Here is a 17,979-nt window from a genome sequence, read left to right on the forward strand (position 1 = left end):
CCTGGGACCAGCATGGCTATCACAATGCTGCAAATAACTTTAGGCTAGTAAGTTTGAAAATTCTGGCCGAACTGTTTCTTGAAGCATCTCCATTAAGAATTAATGATGCACAGTTGGCATTGGATATATTGAAGTTCAACCAGTTTTGATCATCACTAATTATTTTGCTAACATACAGTATCTTTTAAAATCTGAAGAACTTTGATTTAAAGCATTGGCAAAGAGTTCTGTGTAAGTTGCACGTGAAAAAGCTCCGGTTTCTGTACCTCCAGAGTGTGCACTCCAATAACACTAATCTGTGATCTCACAACCACAACTAACCCTGAAGACTGGAGGCGCCCTGCAATGTGAAAACATTGCTCACATATATGCTTAATTTTAAACAAGTGAGTGTAGGCTTATTGAAATCATTGGGATTATATGCATGCTTGGGCATCTGTGCAAGTGTTTGCAGGATTGGGACTTATTACATTGGACTGATTATGAATATTATTTAATTTACATATCTCCATGAAGATAGTTGGTGAACTGAAAAAAGACTAAATTTGTTGGGTAAATGATTCACTGGTGATTCCACCAGCTGTAGCGTGAATAACTAATTACCAATAAATTAAATTAAGTGTGGCACATTTTAGTTACCACTGGTAGATGGGTATTTCCATCCTGGCAGATCTTTTGTTGGAAGATTTACAAAAATAAAATAAAATCAAAGCCTTGGTGTTGCATCATGGGAGCTATACAGAGACTGTGTCTGGTGATTAGCATCGCTTACAAAAAGTACTTTCAGTTCAGGTTCACAGAATTATTTCCCTGTTATCTTTGTCGTTGATGGTATTATTGTATATAGATTTTCACAGTCATGTTCTGTTTTTTTGGAGTAAAAGGGACCTGTTGTATTGTTTAAAATGCACTTGTTCCAATTCTGAGCACTTTCCATCTGTTTTCCTTTTTCCTTCCTCTTGATATGAGCAGCATTTCCTCCGCCTCTCACTCTGTCGGAGGAACAGGGAGGGAGGTGCTGTGCAAAGCCCCATTTAGCTCTGTGTTGCAGATCTTAGCCCAAGATTCCAGTCTCAGCAGCTTCAGGAAGTTGGCGGGTTTATTTATTTATTTATTTAATTTCTTTATTCCAAAGGCCTTACGTAAAGCCATGCTTAGGAGAATCTAAAAAACTGGAGCCAGAGACCTTCTCTTTTTAAAAATGTGAGTTTTGTAATCAAATGTATCTTGGCCTCAATTGTCAGGACACACTTTGTGCTATCTCACAGCTGTTGAGTGGTTTCTGGGATATGAGTTTGGGCCTCCATCCAGTTCAAAGTGGACAATGGGCAACGTCACAAATACCACCACTACGCTTACTACTAACTGCTATCAGCATCCCCGCGACTCCCTTTTTGCACTGTCAGCAAAGAAGCCAAGGACAACTGACTGGTGTGTGGAGAGTTAAGTCCTCTTTCTCCCTTAGATGTGGTTCTACCAAGGCTGGGTTGAGGAGCATTGTTAGGGTTCAGTATCTCAAGGAAGATTGTCCCTGTCTATGCTGTACCTAATCTACGGATAAACAGTGCTTCAGTCTTTCAGGCTGTCAATCATTTTCCATCAGCATTAAATTAAAATGGAGGAAAAAAATAAGAAGATAAAAATGTGAACGAAAAAATATTTTGCACAAAGAGGACCTGGAGACTAACCAGCACTAAGTGATGGAATGGGGATCATATCTTCTCCTGACCCCCAAGCTCCTATAACCGTTCTTATGTAACCTTGTGTTCCTCAGAGCTGTGTGGTGTAATAGATTCCTTTAAATTAATAATGCGTAAAAGGAGATTTACACCTCAATGCTAAAATATTGTCTTTGCCTTTTATTCATGCATTTGTCACTGTAGTCTCTAATAGAGGTGTGCAGCGCGGGGATAAATAATGAAGGGGAAAAAATTCTGTCATAATCCAGGACCATTTGCAAATTCATCACCAATATTCTTTTGGAAGGAAAGACAGAAGGAAATGAAAAATATGCACCGGTACTAATATATCTCACTGATTTCCCTCTCCCATTTATTCAGAGAACCTACTTTGAGCTGTGATAGACTGTGAATCCTAGAAATTGCCATTCCTTTTATAAAGACAAGTTTGAGGCTGCTACTGACTTCCCAGGCAACAGGTTACATACTGGCCATGAGTGCTTAGTTAAAGTACTCTAAGTTAGGGTGCAATACATGCACCTTTCATTTTTTGATTAATTGGGGATTCAGGTTATTGTGTAGAGAACAGCAAAGGAAAGTGCCAGAAATTCTTCAGCAGACAAACCTCTGTGAATTTTTTTATTATGTGTAAAGGAAAAATTAAATCTACATCATTTAAAATTCTAAATATATATATATAAATAAATTAACGTTTATTTATTATTTAAAAATAGAGATGACTAAAATAGAACAAAAAAAAGAGCCGACAAAATTTTGACCTAATTTGTCTTAAACTCCCGGTGTTCTTTGATCTTTCAAAAAGTTCCATTAACTTTAAAGAAAAATGTCGTGGCTCTGAAATTCTGAGGTTCAGCTCCAATTGGAAGTAGAATGCCAAATTTACTGCAAGACAGAATTTTTACTGCCACGTTCCCAGACCAAATGAACTCAGGAATTATTAGAAATCTTGTGGGGGGAGAAGGGGAATGGGATGGGACAGGAAACTACTTTCAGGAAGGGTCCAGGACATCAGACAAGGCTAACTAGCTGGGGTCAGGAAGGAACTTTCAACTATGGCCCCATTATTGCAAAATTATATATTATAGGGGGTTTTATACATTTCTCTGGAGTATTTGGTACTGCCGGGATACTGAGCTAGATGCAACGTTGATCTAACCTGATATGGCAATTCCTCTATTCTTAGCATCTAAACTGGAACCTCTGGACAGACAAATTGACACTGGAGATGCTCTTGAGACAAAAGCCAGGAACATTGTTCGCCACCATGGTCTCTCTGAACAGAGAACACTCTGTGGTCTTTGCTGATATTATTGGATGACAATGAGACAATAGCATTGCAGCCAGCGTAAAGCAATGGAGAATTGCTTTGGTATGCCCCATACGTAAGTACCAGGGCAGCAACACTGCTCATGGCACCTTGTGATCTTAACATTATGTGGCCTCCATAGATGGAATCCATTGCTCTCTGCCTGATCTCTTCCTGCTGCCAAGCTGGAGCTGTGTTAGAACCAGCAACCAGAGTGAAAACAGGAGAGAATGTAGTAGCACTCTGAAAACGGGGAGAGGATGAAATATATCATAAGATAATAAGAAAATAAACCATTAAAAGGCTCTGTTTCTTATTATCATGTGGTTTTATGTTAATGAAGTTGTTCCAGGCCTGTTTGAGTTTAAGTCAAGCAGGGGAATATGAGTAATATGAAAAATATGTGGGGATGAAGACCCTAAGTTAAAAAGTCTGTGTAACATTTAATGTTTTCATTCTACATGCATTTCAGGATAAAGTATAAAGCAACCAGTAAGTAGAAAGAAAAAAACAACACAGGACCAGATTTTCTGTGGCCCTCAAATTGGGGCCCATAAATCTGAGTGTGTAAAAAGACCTACATTTTCACGTGCACACAAACAAATGTGTGTGCAAAATGGATGACTTGCATCTGGCTGTCCATCTGTATATACACTTACCCAGCTGAGCTGGGCTTTCACAAATGCAGAACTTTGCACATGCTCTCAAATGAGCCCACAAGTATCAATCACTTTTTTTTTAGAGGTGGCCTGAGAATTCTGCAGGGTTTTTATATGTCAGATCAGAACTCTGGAAAGTAGAGAGAGGTCAGGATAGGGAAAGTCGATGAAAGAATTGGGCTTAGAAAAGGGAAAAGCAGACGGAAGAAGGGCAACATTAAGGTCTGTAGAAATCATATGTTCAGTGTTGTGTAGTGACAAGTAACTGATAATTAACAAACAAATGATGCAAATTACTCATCACCGTCACACAGTTCTGTCTGCTTTCTAAGGTTCCTGAAGGCTTTGTTTTTTGAGGGGCACAAGTCTTAGAAACTTTTTTCAGTTGTTTCTGATCGGGGTAGAATTTGACACTTTCACTTCTAGTTTCAGGATCAAATAAAAATCTGCTGCCCAGATAGCATTGTTATGGGTCTACGCGAAATTACTAAATAGACAAATACCAGAATTCAAAGAGAAATTCGGTCAAAGTTACTGGTACTTTCCATTCAAACCACATGTATTTGACCAGGTTTGCAAAAAACCGAGTTTGGGGTTTGATTGAAAAAGTTTGCAAAGTTTGGCGAAACAGATTTCAGAGTAGCAGCCGTGTTAGTCTGTATCCACAAAAAGAACAGGAGGACTTGTGGCACCTTAGAGACTAGCCAATTTATTTGAGCATGAGCTTTCGTGAGCTACAGCTCACTTCATCAGACGCATTCAGTGGAAAATATAGTGGGGAGATTTATATACACAGAGAACATGAAGAAATGGGGGTTACCATACACACTGTAGTGCTCTCCTGCTGGTAATAGCTCACCTTACCTGATTACTCTCTTAACAGTGTGTACGGTAACACCCATTGTTTCATGTTCTCTGTGTATATAAATCTCCCCACTGTATTTTCCACTTCATACCTACCATGAAGTGAGCTGTAGCTCATGAAAGCTTATGTGCAAATAAATTGGTTAGTCTCTAAGGTGCCACAAGTCCTCCTGTTCTTTTTGCGGATACAGAGGATGAGTTTCACAGCTCTGCCATGTCCTCTGCATCGGTGCCCTGATATTTTTTTTCTAACTGTGTGTACATTTAGCTGAATCAGGGCCTCTAAGGTAGATTTCTAGCTTTGTAATTTTATTCTTTTAGCAGCTAACATAGATTTTTAACCTTTTCAGTGTTGTGTTTCTTCAAAATTCCAGTGGAATGTCAGAACTTCCAAGAGAGATATATGGCACATGCTGTGAACAGTGCTTTCCCTACTAGCTACATTGTTTATATTTTAGAGTAGCAGCCGTGTTAGTCTGTATTCGCAAAAAGAAAAGGAGTACTTGTGGCACCTTAGAGACTAACCAATTTATTTGAGCATAAGTTTAGCTGTAGCTCACGAAAGCTTATGCTCAAATAAATTGGTTAGTCTCTAAGGTGCCACAAGTCCTCCTTTTCTTTTTGTTTATATTTTGCAGCAGTTATGTGGTTACTAGAAAATTTTTGTAAAGGTTTATTATTAATGTGATATCTTTGGGTCTGTCCGTATGATTTAATCCTTGTATTGTGGTCGGTCCCCATCATGCTCTGTGCTGAGCAAAGACATAATACAGCAAGTCCCACAAAGAATGTTCAACGTAAATACTCTGTTTTGTTGATTATTGCCAATAACCTCATTCCAGAATCATTTCACACTATGGCACAAATCTAACTTTTTAAGGTATATGTAAGTATTTATTTACAAATTACGGTAGGAGGAAAGGTAAGAGAGAAACTCTGCTCCTTTTACATATATTCCTGAACCCTACTTCAGTGCATACATGTATACGTGCTACTATATTTTCCATGCCTCTCTTATGAACCCATCTGCCTCTGAACACCAACCTTATAAGTGAATTATATTCCACTTACCTATCTTACCAGTAGCATCAATATAACACTGAATAACCAGAGGAAATTTTGGGGGGGGCTAAGTTTGAAAAGAGATTTAAAATAATGTTATGTTGTCTCTGGTCAGATAAACAGTGTAACAACCAATTTGAGATGACACATTCTGCAATATTAATAACTTGGACTTCCTGTTTCTAATATAAAATAAAATAAAAAAGGATTCGTGGCCATTAACAAATATTGGTTCAGAAGTCATGGCAGGGGTAATTTCAGTGCATCTAGCTTCCTCTCCTTCCTCTCTGCCTTGAAGAATAACCAATTAAAGGCAGCAGCATTCAGGCAGCTGCTTGAAAGGGGTTAAGAATTTTTGCTCTTAAAGTTGGGAAGCTGCAAGTCACTTCCAATACCAGTTAGTACTTCAAGCCATTTGGGATTGTTGCCAGTAATCAGACACAATACTTTTTTTAAAAAAACATCTTTTATGCCTTCCGTGTATTTCTTAATAATGATTTTGAAGGCTGATAAATTGCCTGCTCAAATACAGCTGCCTGTTCTGTGGCATGGCACGGCATAGTCAAAGTTATATGGAAGAGGGGAACTAGAGTTTGGGTGTTCTTGTTGCCTAGGCCGATATATGGAGCTTTTTGCCATAGCATGCGGCTGAACGAAGGTAATTCTGCCACAAGTGGGTTCAACACAGGAGTAACTGGATAAAATTCTCTGGCCTGTGGTATCCAGGATCTAATGATCCCTTCTGCCCTTAAAAATCTATGAATTTAACTGTTGTGGTAAACTAATTTTTTTTAATTGTATAGACCTTACGAACCTTAGATGATTGTGGGAGATTCTGCTAGCTTCCCCTCCTGTGTATGAAAGACACCGAACATTGGATGCGTGGGAGGTATCAGGGGGATGAGTACTATCTGGGGTGGGAGACTGTCAAGATGGAGTAGTAAAGAGGACGCATTGAGGGTAGGAGGTGTCTTTCTGACACTGGTAGTGTGATTGGGAGTGGGGAGAGTGCCTGCATTAGTCAGATGGACTATCTGGCCTGCCGTGGAGGTTCCTGATATTGTATTTGTCACCTAAACCTGACTGGCTGGCACCGCTGAGCTGGTCTGGGGACAGTTGGCTCCAGCCTGGCATTCCCTGTGGCCTGAGCTTGAGAGGGATTGTCGGTGGCTGTGATGATTGCATCAAGCCTGAAATGTAGAGGGTCTCTCATCAAAAAATGGAATCAGATAGAGTGGGGTGTATCATGTATGTGTGTCTTGGGATGATGCTAACATGGGACTAGTGCTAGTAACTCGAGCACCGGTTACCAGTTACTCATAATGCCTATAAGAGCCTTGGGATAGGTAAAGCTTTACCTTGTATGCAGACAGGTTTCATGATTTGCAGCTACACCCATTCTGGTGTCTTCTTTGATGCTGAAGTTATTGTAGGATGTCAACAGATCAAAATCGCCATTGTGGATTGGCACAAGGTGGATATTTGGGGTTCTCGGCAGGGCAGTGTAAAAGGCAGCAGAAAAAATTCTTTTTAGTCCCTGGTTATTACTGTATCTAACTAGAAGCATTAAACTGGAATATCACCTTGCCTTCTGCTTGGCTGAAATGAATTAAATGACAGGAAATCATGGATTTCCGAACCCAGCCTTCCTCACAACATTCCTTCCTAACAGAGAAGAATTAAACCGATGAAAGTGAGTAACAAGAAACAGGTCCTAATATTCTCTTGTATGGTAAAAACAAAATACCATCAACCTGTCTAGTAACAATCCCACTTCAGAGAGAGAGGGAATCTCTAACTCAGGGGATGGAGAGCACTGAAAACTGGATTAGAAGTGCGAGGTTACAATGAAGGCAGAGTACATATAATTATAGCTCAGGGTTGTAGTTTGCTGTTAACTTCTCTATAATACCTTTACATTAATGATAATCATAGCAAAATGCAGTAACTTATCCATCATAGGTGGGTTTGAGCCTGGGAAATAGCGAGCGCTTTTCAAAATTCTGCCTTAAATGCTTATTAGGTAAAAATATTTGTATTTAAAACAAATAATGTTCTAAACAAATTTTTACCATTCCCACCATGGTTTTATTATCTTCATAACTGTGAATAGCCTCTCTGTTGAAACTGGTCTTTTCTAGTGGGAGTTACAGACGGATGGTACAGGGCAGGATTGAAAGAATGCAGTTCCGTTTCCATTCCATGCATGGGAAAGCAGGAACATTCAAAGCTGTTGCAAAGATTTCCCCCTTACAGCAGTTATGTAAGTCTCTGCTTTCCCATGCATTCAATTGGTCACCACATTCCTTCAAACCTACTCTGTGTCATGTGACCTTTAAGGTGAAAACAGTTATTATATTTAATTATTATAAGGAATACCGTATTTGTTATTTATAGGCTCATGCATACCTAGGCAGTTGTATTGAAACACTTCTGAGTGGTCATCTCTTTGACGTTTTATATGGGTCAGTATTCAAAATTGGCCACTGAATGGGTGCCTCAGATTTTTGGGCGTCCCAGATTTCCGAAGTGTCCAGCCTGAAATTGAAAATCAGCAGTTGTTTTTCAAAAATTTGGCCATAGTAACCCTATAAGTTACATCGATCATTTATTTTAAATCATATTTCCAGCCATAACTGTCCAGAGTGCTAGGAACAGAGGCAACAGTTTTTGGCCATTTTTTTCTTCTGCGGGAGGGAAGCCAAAATATTGGAGCTGGAGCAGTAAATTGGAAAATAACACCTAGCCTTGACCAACCATCATCATCTATTCACAAAGAGTACCATTTACAAAAGCGTCTAAGTCCCACTGAAAGGACCTCTGCTCCTAAGTCACCTAGGTGCTTAAAAAGAAATTTACCCGAAGTGCTTAGTGGAAACAGGCCTAGTGACAATGAAACAACTGGATGTTTATCCTTACACCCTCTACTGCAACCTTTGTGCCTTCCCCCAGTCTCCATGTATAGGTCACTTCTGTTCCACTGTTACGATCTAATTTCTCTTTTTTTTCTGCCTCGCCAGCTTACCAAAAAAAACCCCTCTCTTTCCTAGCCCTGTGGCTATGCTCTCCTTTCCTCTGTTCGTGTCCCAGAGCCGTGCTCGGGTCAGCAGCAAGCTAACGCTTTTGTCAGCGTGATTAATAGCGCTGTGGATTGTCGTTAATTCACTGGCTAATGACTGCAACTCTGGCTGCTCTTGGAGTAATCGGGTGATGTATGTGGGGAGCGCGCACCTCATGGCAGAGGTGAAAATCATTTCGACAAGTCAAATATTGTCACAGGGAACAAATGGCTCTCCCTGTTAATAAAAATTAATGAATTTTTTTTACCGCTGGCCTGCTAAATGAAGCTATGGAGTGAATGAGCAGAGGGGACAAGCTCAGTGGAATTAAGCACTTTATTTGATGGTTAAAACTATAAACATCTTTATTACAGTTGTGATAGGATGTGGCAAGTGTTGGGGATTTTGTTCGTGTGCCGAAGCAGTTTGCTCCAATGAATGTTGGCTTTTTAAAAGTGTGTGTGTGTGGAGCTGGGTGGGGAATAGAAAGCCAAAGAGACTTGAAATATTGGGAGGCCAGCAAAGGCAGAACAATAGTGAGGGTTCCCCTCCCTAAACATATCCCAAATGCACCCACCCATTCCCATGTACATAACTTTGAAGAATCCACCATTTTGCTCCCTACCAACCCAAGATGTCCACCCTATCCATTGCCCGAACTCCTTACTTCATGCAAGCCCCCTATGGCTCTGAGTACTTACACTGGCAGTCAGCATACTGCTAACGTCTGCAGTTCCTCTGGGTGAGCTGCAGCCTTCCCCTATGTGATTTCAGAAGCCACCACAGTATATGAGGATGGGGCAGAGGCAGTTAGCCGAGGAGGACAGTGGCACCAAAGAAGTCACCAGCCACTTTTCATTGTCTTCTTACCTGCGGTAAGGATAAATATTCTGTTATCTGCCAGCAAGTCAGTTACCCATCAGTACTGGTCACAGAAAAGTCTGGCTTTGGTTAGTGAGGATTTTCCTTCCTGCACTAGCTTTTCCTTACTGTCTCTCTAAAGCCATTCACTGTTTTGAGTCAGGATCCCAATATGGCATTCGGGGGTGACCAAATTGTAGTCTGAGGTCCAAATGCAGCTGAAAGAGCAGGGCAGTGCAACTCCTCTTTAACATGGGAAGCGTAGCCCATGGGGATTTCGGAATAGATCCCAGAGGTTAGCGGTCCATCTGCTTAAATCTTCAGATCATTGTATTCTGGGACCTATAGTCTCCACTGGCTGCATCTCCACAATAAAGATAAGGAGATCCCCAGTCCACCCCTTTTTACATATACCAAGGATAGCCTATGCGCTTTTGGCCAGTTGAACCAACCAGGGCTGTTTGAGAATTCCAGTGTTATGTAGAAAACAGAAACAACACAACCCTACTGGAAATCCTTCCCCATTGCATCAAATCTTTATTAACAGTGAATACGCCATACACATCTTGTATGTGAAGGGGAAGAAAAGAGAGACTGACCTGGCATGAGATCTTACTCTTTTAAAGATTTCACATAGCTGGCTTCCTGGGGAGCAGCAAAGCTAAGGAACTGGAAAAGGAAAACAAGGGGAAAACCCTAAAAAAAATACCCAAATGTTACGCTGGACTGACTATTATGTGCCCAGGTGCACCTTCCAGATGGTAGGGCACAGCAGTGATCTGACAGTGTTCTGTATGCTCTCTGTGGTTGTTTCATGTGATGCATCCAGGCAATTTCCTGCAAGGAACCCCCCAAAAGAGAGTTTCCCTGCGCTACTGCAAAGCAAAGAGAAACAGTTAAAAAAAAATCTCTTCTCTCTTAACAAGGCATAGGTGTCATCCAGGACGAAGTTAAGAACTTGTATCATTTTTGGTTGTGCTGTTTTTTAATGAATTTTGTTTGAGTGCAAATTTTATATCCACGTAAACATGAAAAATTGCTGCATTGCATAAAATTAACTCAACGTGAGCCAATAAGAAAATAAGTAGCATTTAAAAAAATATTTTGTAGCTTTTAACCCATGGCATTTTGATGAAACCACATACGTAGCTCAGTTGCTTTTTCAGTATCAGCTGGATATGGTGTGGTGTCACTGGGTGCCAATTAATAGGTCCTGAATTTCACCCCAGAGGTGACTGCATTTCAGAGATATGTAGAGTGATTGCATTATATATTTTGTATTTGTTTAAATTTTTTAAGCATTTCGGGTATTGTATAAATGCAAGATTACTATGATCATGATTTTCACTGAATTAATACTTGCAAATTTTATACCAGTCCTGCTCTCAGGCTCTCTTGCCAGCATGTATCTTAAAGGAGAATCCAGCCTAATTTTTGGCAAAACAAAATATGAGAAATGCAAGACACAAAACATATCATAACTCAATTAGACAATCTCAGGACTGGTGCAGAAGTGTTATGCTTAAAAATGAGCTTGGTGTAACATGCAAGAAGCAAAGGCAAACAACTGTGTCTTGGCATTAAAAGCTACACGAACGATAAATTGAGAGATCTTGTGATACAGACATTGCACCAAGAGACTTACCTTCTTCTCCAAATAAAAAATTCAACTTTGGACCTATGCATAAACCTTTACTCTGACTATTTATGGGTCTATTAATATTTTAAATAATACTTCACCAAATACTTGTGCATGTGCTAACTTATAAAAATGCTGTATGAAGGACCTAGGTAGGTTCTTATTTGAGCTGGTCAGAAAATTTCTGACCAAATGTTTAGAAAATGCTGATTTAATGAAATTGAAATGCTTTGTGGGAACGTATCCACTTGGTCAGTTTTCTGCAGGAGACTGTCAGTGCTTCACAATGACTTTATCATTTTGATATTTTAATAATAGAGCATAAAATCAAAATGAAATGTTTTGACTTTGAACCTTTTGATATTTTAGAATATTTAATTTAGTGAAAATTTCCAAGATTTCGACTTGTTGTTCTGATTCAAGATGAAATGAATGTTTGAAATCTCATTGTTTCCTGTGGGCTGGGAATTCCATTTTTTGACGAGCTCTAGTTCTTATGAAGAACAGTATTTCACCAAGTACTCCCCTTCCATCCTTTGCCCCATATGTTTCCATGTAGGGTCCTCCATGGAGCTAAGCAGCCCGATTTGCATGCCGGTTCATCTGCTTGGGAAGCTTCAGAAGCCACAAAAGAAGGAAGGAAGGATTGGTTTGGGGTCTTGGGTCTCAGTCTGAAATCTGCTCCAGAGGGGAGGGTGTACACCCTGCACAGAGAGCCTGTGACTTATTTATCTCCCATTTCTCCTAGTTTGTTGCACTCCCCCAGTGGAGCTCAGTGAGGGTGCAGGAACCTGCCTGCTTGGTGCTCACTGCAGGATCAGGGCTTAAGACTTTCCTGTGCCCTTCTGTAGAATAAGGCATAAATGTCATGTGGGAAAATATTTAGATTTTCCTTGGGGGGAAATCATGAATTGGTGGGTCCCCTTTAAGTGACCAGTCGAGCAGAAGTGTATTGAAGATGTGGAGACTCCTACTTGCTTTCTCTGTTGCTGTGTTTTAATTTTTGGTAATTGCTGTCTTAGTATAGCTCGGACCTTGTTTTTCTACTTCACTGGTTTTGGACCCTTTGACATCAATGTGCGATGGTCAGAAATATATTTGATTACCCCATTAACCATATATTCCCCATCATTTAATATTTATATTTATATTTGTGTGATCCTATTAACATTGGCTTCCATTTTCGTTGAAAATAACAATGATAATTCAAAACCAATTCCTTGCTGATCAAGTATCCATGCTGATGTTCAGTCTTATCAAGCTGTTGTGTGTGCATAGGAGAGAATTACTAGTAGCATGAAATAAAAGCTTTAGATCTCCAAAATACCACACCAAGAACCCTGCATATCTCCTTGTGGATTTTTTCAGGTATATTATTTCCCAATGTACTTGTCTGTAATTATCCCTATAAAACAGTTTTTACAGCCACATGACTCACAATGAAAGTTATCAGCCCAGCAGAAGTCATTTATTTTTACATTTCTATAAAATGAACAAAACCCCTAGCCAGGGTTTCTCTGCCCTGTCTCCCTCTGTACCACGACCATCCTTTGCAAGAGCAGACTGACCAGTTCTGGCATGCGTCTCTATAATATAGCCTCGTGAGCATTAAAATCCAGGAGATGAAGAGTTAAGGCAGAAATCAAATCTCGAGGTTCAGACTGTCAGCTTAGATAGTGCTTAGCAAGGGTCGAGGAAAAAAAAGTCAGTTGTGATTTAGAAGAAAAACAGTGAGATTTGAGCAATTCCATGGAATACCTTTCCTAGCTCCAGGGCAAGTGGAAGTGGTATATTAACCAAGGAATAGAGCAGAAGAGGAAAAAGGCCAAATCACATTTCTTTGAAACAAAGAGGCTTTTTACCAGGAACAAGCCTTGATAAAAATTACAGTGGCATCGCAACTCATTTCACCCACTCTGCCTCAGGCTATATTAAAGCAATGAGGAAATAGGGGATGCAGCAGCCCTGAAATACAAATACTGGGGTCCCAGGAGGATTTTCAATATAAATAATCCTTTTTTGAATAATGTATTGGCTTTAAATAGAGCCAGGTGGCATGGTGCAACACCTAAGCTTGCTTTGGAGGATCTCGGATTGAGACAGGATACTGTACATATGGTGGTAGCTATACAGTGAAGTCTGCCACACCTGCCCCTACTCCACTTCCCCTCCTTCTCACTCAAAAGTGCCATATATCAGCCTCTAAAGGGATCCCCTTATGAACCCAGATAAAATGTAAACATCGGATGGTGAGGTTGCGAGGTCAGGTGGCTCAATGATAAGAGCGTGAAATGACTACAGGCCACCCTGATTTTGAGGACGTCACTGATCACAGTTTGTACTAATGGGTCTTTGCATGACTCCATAAACCAGTTCAGGAAGAACGAAGTTTACTGCATTGACCACAGAACCATTTGCCTGATCGTGTTGCTTGAGTTGCACGTTGTTTCTGTACCTGGTGCCAGGCTTCTAGCTCCACAATGCAGTTTTCTCCAAGTCCTGGACACGCAACATTACACCAAGGCACCAAGCGATGCGGTCAGTCGTCTATTGCTCAAAGATCGAGTCAGAAATATTCATCTTGTGCAGATTTTGTTTGAGTATCTTTGAAGTGTTTCTGCTGCCCTCCAAGCTAGCGTATGTGACCAGGAGTTATGTGAATTCCCATTGGAGATAATGGGAGATTTGTGTGCTTATGAGGGGTGAATTTTCTGTTTAGTGTTTGTTCCCATCTCTGTTTGCCTATCTGTAAAATGGATAGAAATACATTTCTGTTGCTCATGGATGTTATGAGGTTTAAATAATTGTTTTCAAAGTGTTAGAAAAGGGTTATAAATGCAATTTATTTTTACTATTACAACATGCCTCGTTGTTTGTGAGACTTGCCATTATCCCGTATCTGAATGTTACAGGAAAAACTCCAGGCACACTTTCCGGTTGGAACAGACATGTAAATGGCTTTCTTCATGTGAGTAAAGAGTTAGGATTAAACACATGCTTAGCACTTTGTCGGAGACTTTTTTGTGAAGTATTTTTTTTTAATTAGAGAAGAAAGTCTGTCTGCAAAGAGCACTTCAGTGACCAGGGAAAAACCCTAATGTGGTAGTCTCCATGGAAGGGTGTTCACTGTACAAACATTCATTGAAACCAGGAGATGAAACGTGAGGAAAAAGAAAGAGCTCTCTGTGGAGAACTGGGCTTAAAAATAGGTTGAATTGTGTTTCTTGCAGTTGTCTTTAAAATGAATTTTGTCCATGTCAAATATTATTTTCCCTATAAGAGTTAAACATTTCTAGAGTCTATTAGAGCAGTTGTACCTGAAGGAGGTAAGAGGAAGAGAGTTTAATTAAGAAGAGCAGCAGTGGCTTGTCTCTTTGGCCAATCAGCAGTGTTCATTTAGGACTTCTCTGGGAGTCTTTCTCCGTCTTCCTCTTCCAGCTGCTTGGAATCTGTCAAGTTAACCCTAAGTTAGTGGTGTGAGGAGAGGACTAAATTAGAGATGTACTTCAGCCATGAAAGTCAGATTCAGATCTGAGGTTTAGTGTTGCCAATTTAAATGTTTTTATTGTGAGTCTTGTGATGCTTGTTCTTCTTTAAAGCTCCAGCTCCTGGAGGCAAGTTATTACAGGAGAATCCTAGCTTTCTTTTTCTTTGTAAAGTAAATGTTTAGCCCTTAAGGTTGTGAAGAAAAACTTGAAAACAGGGCCTGAGTGAACCCTACAGGCTCAGAAACTAGAAGACAAAATTCAAAATCAACCCAACATTTATTATTTAAAAAAAATCTTATGATTTTGAGGGGTGTGAGTCATCGAGCTGGTTGGGAATTCTTCAACAGGATGGTTTTCGTCAGAAAATTCTGATTGATTGAAACAGAAACTTTTAGTGGAAAAGGTAGGTTTCAACAAAACGTTTTGTCAGGAGGGTTTCTCAGGTCAGGAATTTCTGGTCAAAATGAGAGAGAGAGAGAGACTCTCCTGCTGGGGCTGCTCCACTTTATGCAAATATCCACGGGGCCAGAGGAAGTAATACTGAGATCAGGGCAGTCCTGGGAGAGCTGGGAGTCCTAGTTTCAGATCCCTGGTCTGAATAGGGCTGTAGGTGTCTCTCCCAGTCACACCCACCTTTACCTACATTCAGGGCTGGAGAGAGACTTTTCAATGGCACTGTAATAAAATCCAAAAGCCAACAAAGAGCTCACTCTACCTTGATTTCCCCTCACCCCAAACAAGCTGGGTTTTGGGAGGGAGATCCTGGAGGGCAGCTAGGCTGGCCCTTCTCAGCTGCCTCTTGGAGCCAGGAGCTTCCTGATTTTAGCTTCTCTCTCAGCAGCTCTTACCTAGCAGCTTAAACCTCCCAGGTGGAGAGCTGAGACACTCAAAGCTTGCATCTCTATGGTTAAGTATCTCCCTGGCCAGAGAAGCCTGTGAGTAGCAACCAGGGAACAGGAGCCAAAGCCAGGGCCCTTCCTAGCTAAGCAGCAGGAGCTGGACTCTCCCCACCCCTGAAGCAAGGGAATATGGGGCAAGGGATGTGCCAGAGCTCTGCATCCAGCTAAGAGATGGCAACCCAGCTAGACAAACCCACAGATCTTCCACTCATCCATGGGCAAGAAGCAGCTAGGCCCAGGGGCTAGCAAACCAGCCACAGCCTCCCACCCACTCTAGGACAGGGAGAAACCGTGCCCAGATACTCAAGGAACAGCCTGAATTACTGGACCCCCAGCCCACTAAGATGCCAGAGCTAGCTTGGAGTGCAGTAATACCTGTGTTCATAAAGCTTCTTTCAGGTGGTAAATTTGTCAGTCTCCAGTGCTGATAATCAGGACATTTGCTGTTGTTTATGTTAGAAAGGTAATGCATGTTCTTCCCTAGGAAAATTAGTGCAGTTGCATAAAATTTCCAAATATCCAACCTTCAGCCTTCACAAGTAGGAGACCCCTTCCTCTGCCATTTTGGGCAGTTGTCTGGGAGGCCCCACCCTTGTAAATTTCTCCTAGAGTGGGGTTTCTACAAACCTTCACTCTGAGTTTCACGTTTGGAAAATTATACTCAAGTGAAGCTCTGTATTCGGGGCTGCAGGGAGAAGGATGTTACAAAATCCCCCCAAACTCACATGAACCAATATTTGATGGGCCTTGCCCAGCTGCTCAGTGACAGATTGGAATCCATATCCCAAATTCTAAGAAGTCTTGAGATGGGCCCAAGATGGAAAAGCCAGATCTGGGTTTTGAAAACAGAGGTTGGATTTGTTTGAATTCAAGCTGTTCTTTCAGGATCCTCTCTAAGCAATAGGACTCTGCATTGTACTGTTCCATATGCATCAGCTGATGATAGCTAAAATTGTGTGAGATATTCACAATGGAAGATTGAATCTACTCGCAATCATATGTTTTAAACTTGCTATGAACTATAGTGAGCCAGTTTCACGGAAAAACTCAAATTTCACAGATTTCTTGCATTAAAATATATTTCTCAAGTATTGAAAATGAACCCTTTTCAGAGCACAAGGCAGCTGTGAAACACAAATGTAGAAATGTGGGTATTTACAAATTTCTGATTTAAAAAAAATAATCATTATAACATGTTTTGGGGAAAGGAAGATTTGCAGAGTACAATGTTGCCCCAAATGGTGAAAATTGTAAGGTGAAATTTTTCAGAGGGTTTGTACAGCTCTTCTGTTTGTGACATGATGTAAAATTGTTGAACGTGGAAGAATTTTTTTTTTGGTCAGTCACAGAAAATCTATTTTATATTGTTACATTAAAATCTGCATCTCTTTCTTCTTAAAACAGAGCCTGGCTTTTGACATCCACCTCACGGCTCAGACCCTGTCCTGCATTGATTCACTTGTTCTCTCTTTATTCTGCAGAGTCTGCTAACACTGTCCCTTTCCTTTGCTCTGCCTTTCCCCCTCCCTTCCATGCCCAGGGTATGTTTGTCTAGCTCACGTTAGGAAATATAAATTGTTATTGATTATTATTAATATTTAGCATGTTTTTGAAAATGTCTTTTCCCACTGCTATTAATCTGCTATGTTAATAATGCCAGGACTCCTGTTCTGGACCCTAGGGAACCTGCAGTGAGTAGAATGACAATGAGACAGTGACAACAGCAGAAAAGCTTTCACTTGGCAGAGATGTGAATTCCAAATGCAATGTCTCCTTTTGGAGAGTTACAAATGCTTTATTCTTGTTCTGCAGTTTGCAGTTCAGGACTGAGAGAAATACCAAGCATCATTTGTTAGTTTTTGGAGACCTCAACTTGTTACATTTATTTATTTATTTTACTGAGACTAAATTTCTCTTACCAGACAAATTATCTTTCAAACAGTTTTCTTTTTTAGAGGTTTTACCTTTTCACATTGTCATAAAACAACTTTCCATTGAACTGGGAACTTTTTCATGCTTTACCAGACTTGATGAGAAAATAGCCAAAGCAGCAAAATGCAATTCTGATTTTTCTCTAAGAATCAGCTCTTTCCCAGACTCGGTTTCTGCTTTATTAATTGTTCATATTTTGTTCCCTAAATTTGCAGAAAGCTTGTTGAGATTAAAGACTGTGGTTGTATTATGTACTCTATATTTCTTTTGCTGCTTCATCACTGAGAGTTGGTTTTAGCAAATTATTTGCCACAGAAATCCCCAAGGACTGATTTATCTTCCCCAGTGGCTTTAACAATGCATAACTTGGCCATATTTTTTCTTTAAAGGAATCCAATTCTATCTGCTATATCTCACTAGGCCATGAACTGTCTGCACAACACTGTAGAATTTTAAGAAATGTATTCATACATTTCAAATTCAAATGTAATACTGGGCATATCAAAAACA

At 40.3% G+C, this 17,979-nt stretch overlaps 1 protein-coding gene across 1 annotated transcript in view; it reads left to right on the forward strand.

Annotated features, from left to right (window-relative positions):
* Positions 1-17,979, forward strand: part of PRDM16 (PR/SET domain 16) — a 456,415-nt gene that overhangs the window by 141,294 nt on the left and 297,142 nt on the right. The window lies entirely within an intron of this gene.

This window comes from Eretmochelys imbricata, chromosome 18 (genome assembly GCF_965152235.1).
Source record: "Eretmochelys imbricata isolate rEreImb1 chromosome 18, rEreImb1.hap1, whole genome shotgun sequence".
Taxonomy (NCBI): Eukaryota; Metazoa; Chordata; order Testudines; family Cheloniidae; genus Eretmochelys; species Eretmochelys imbricata.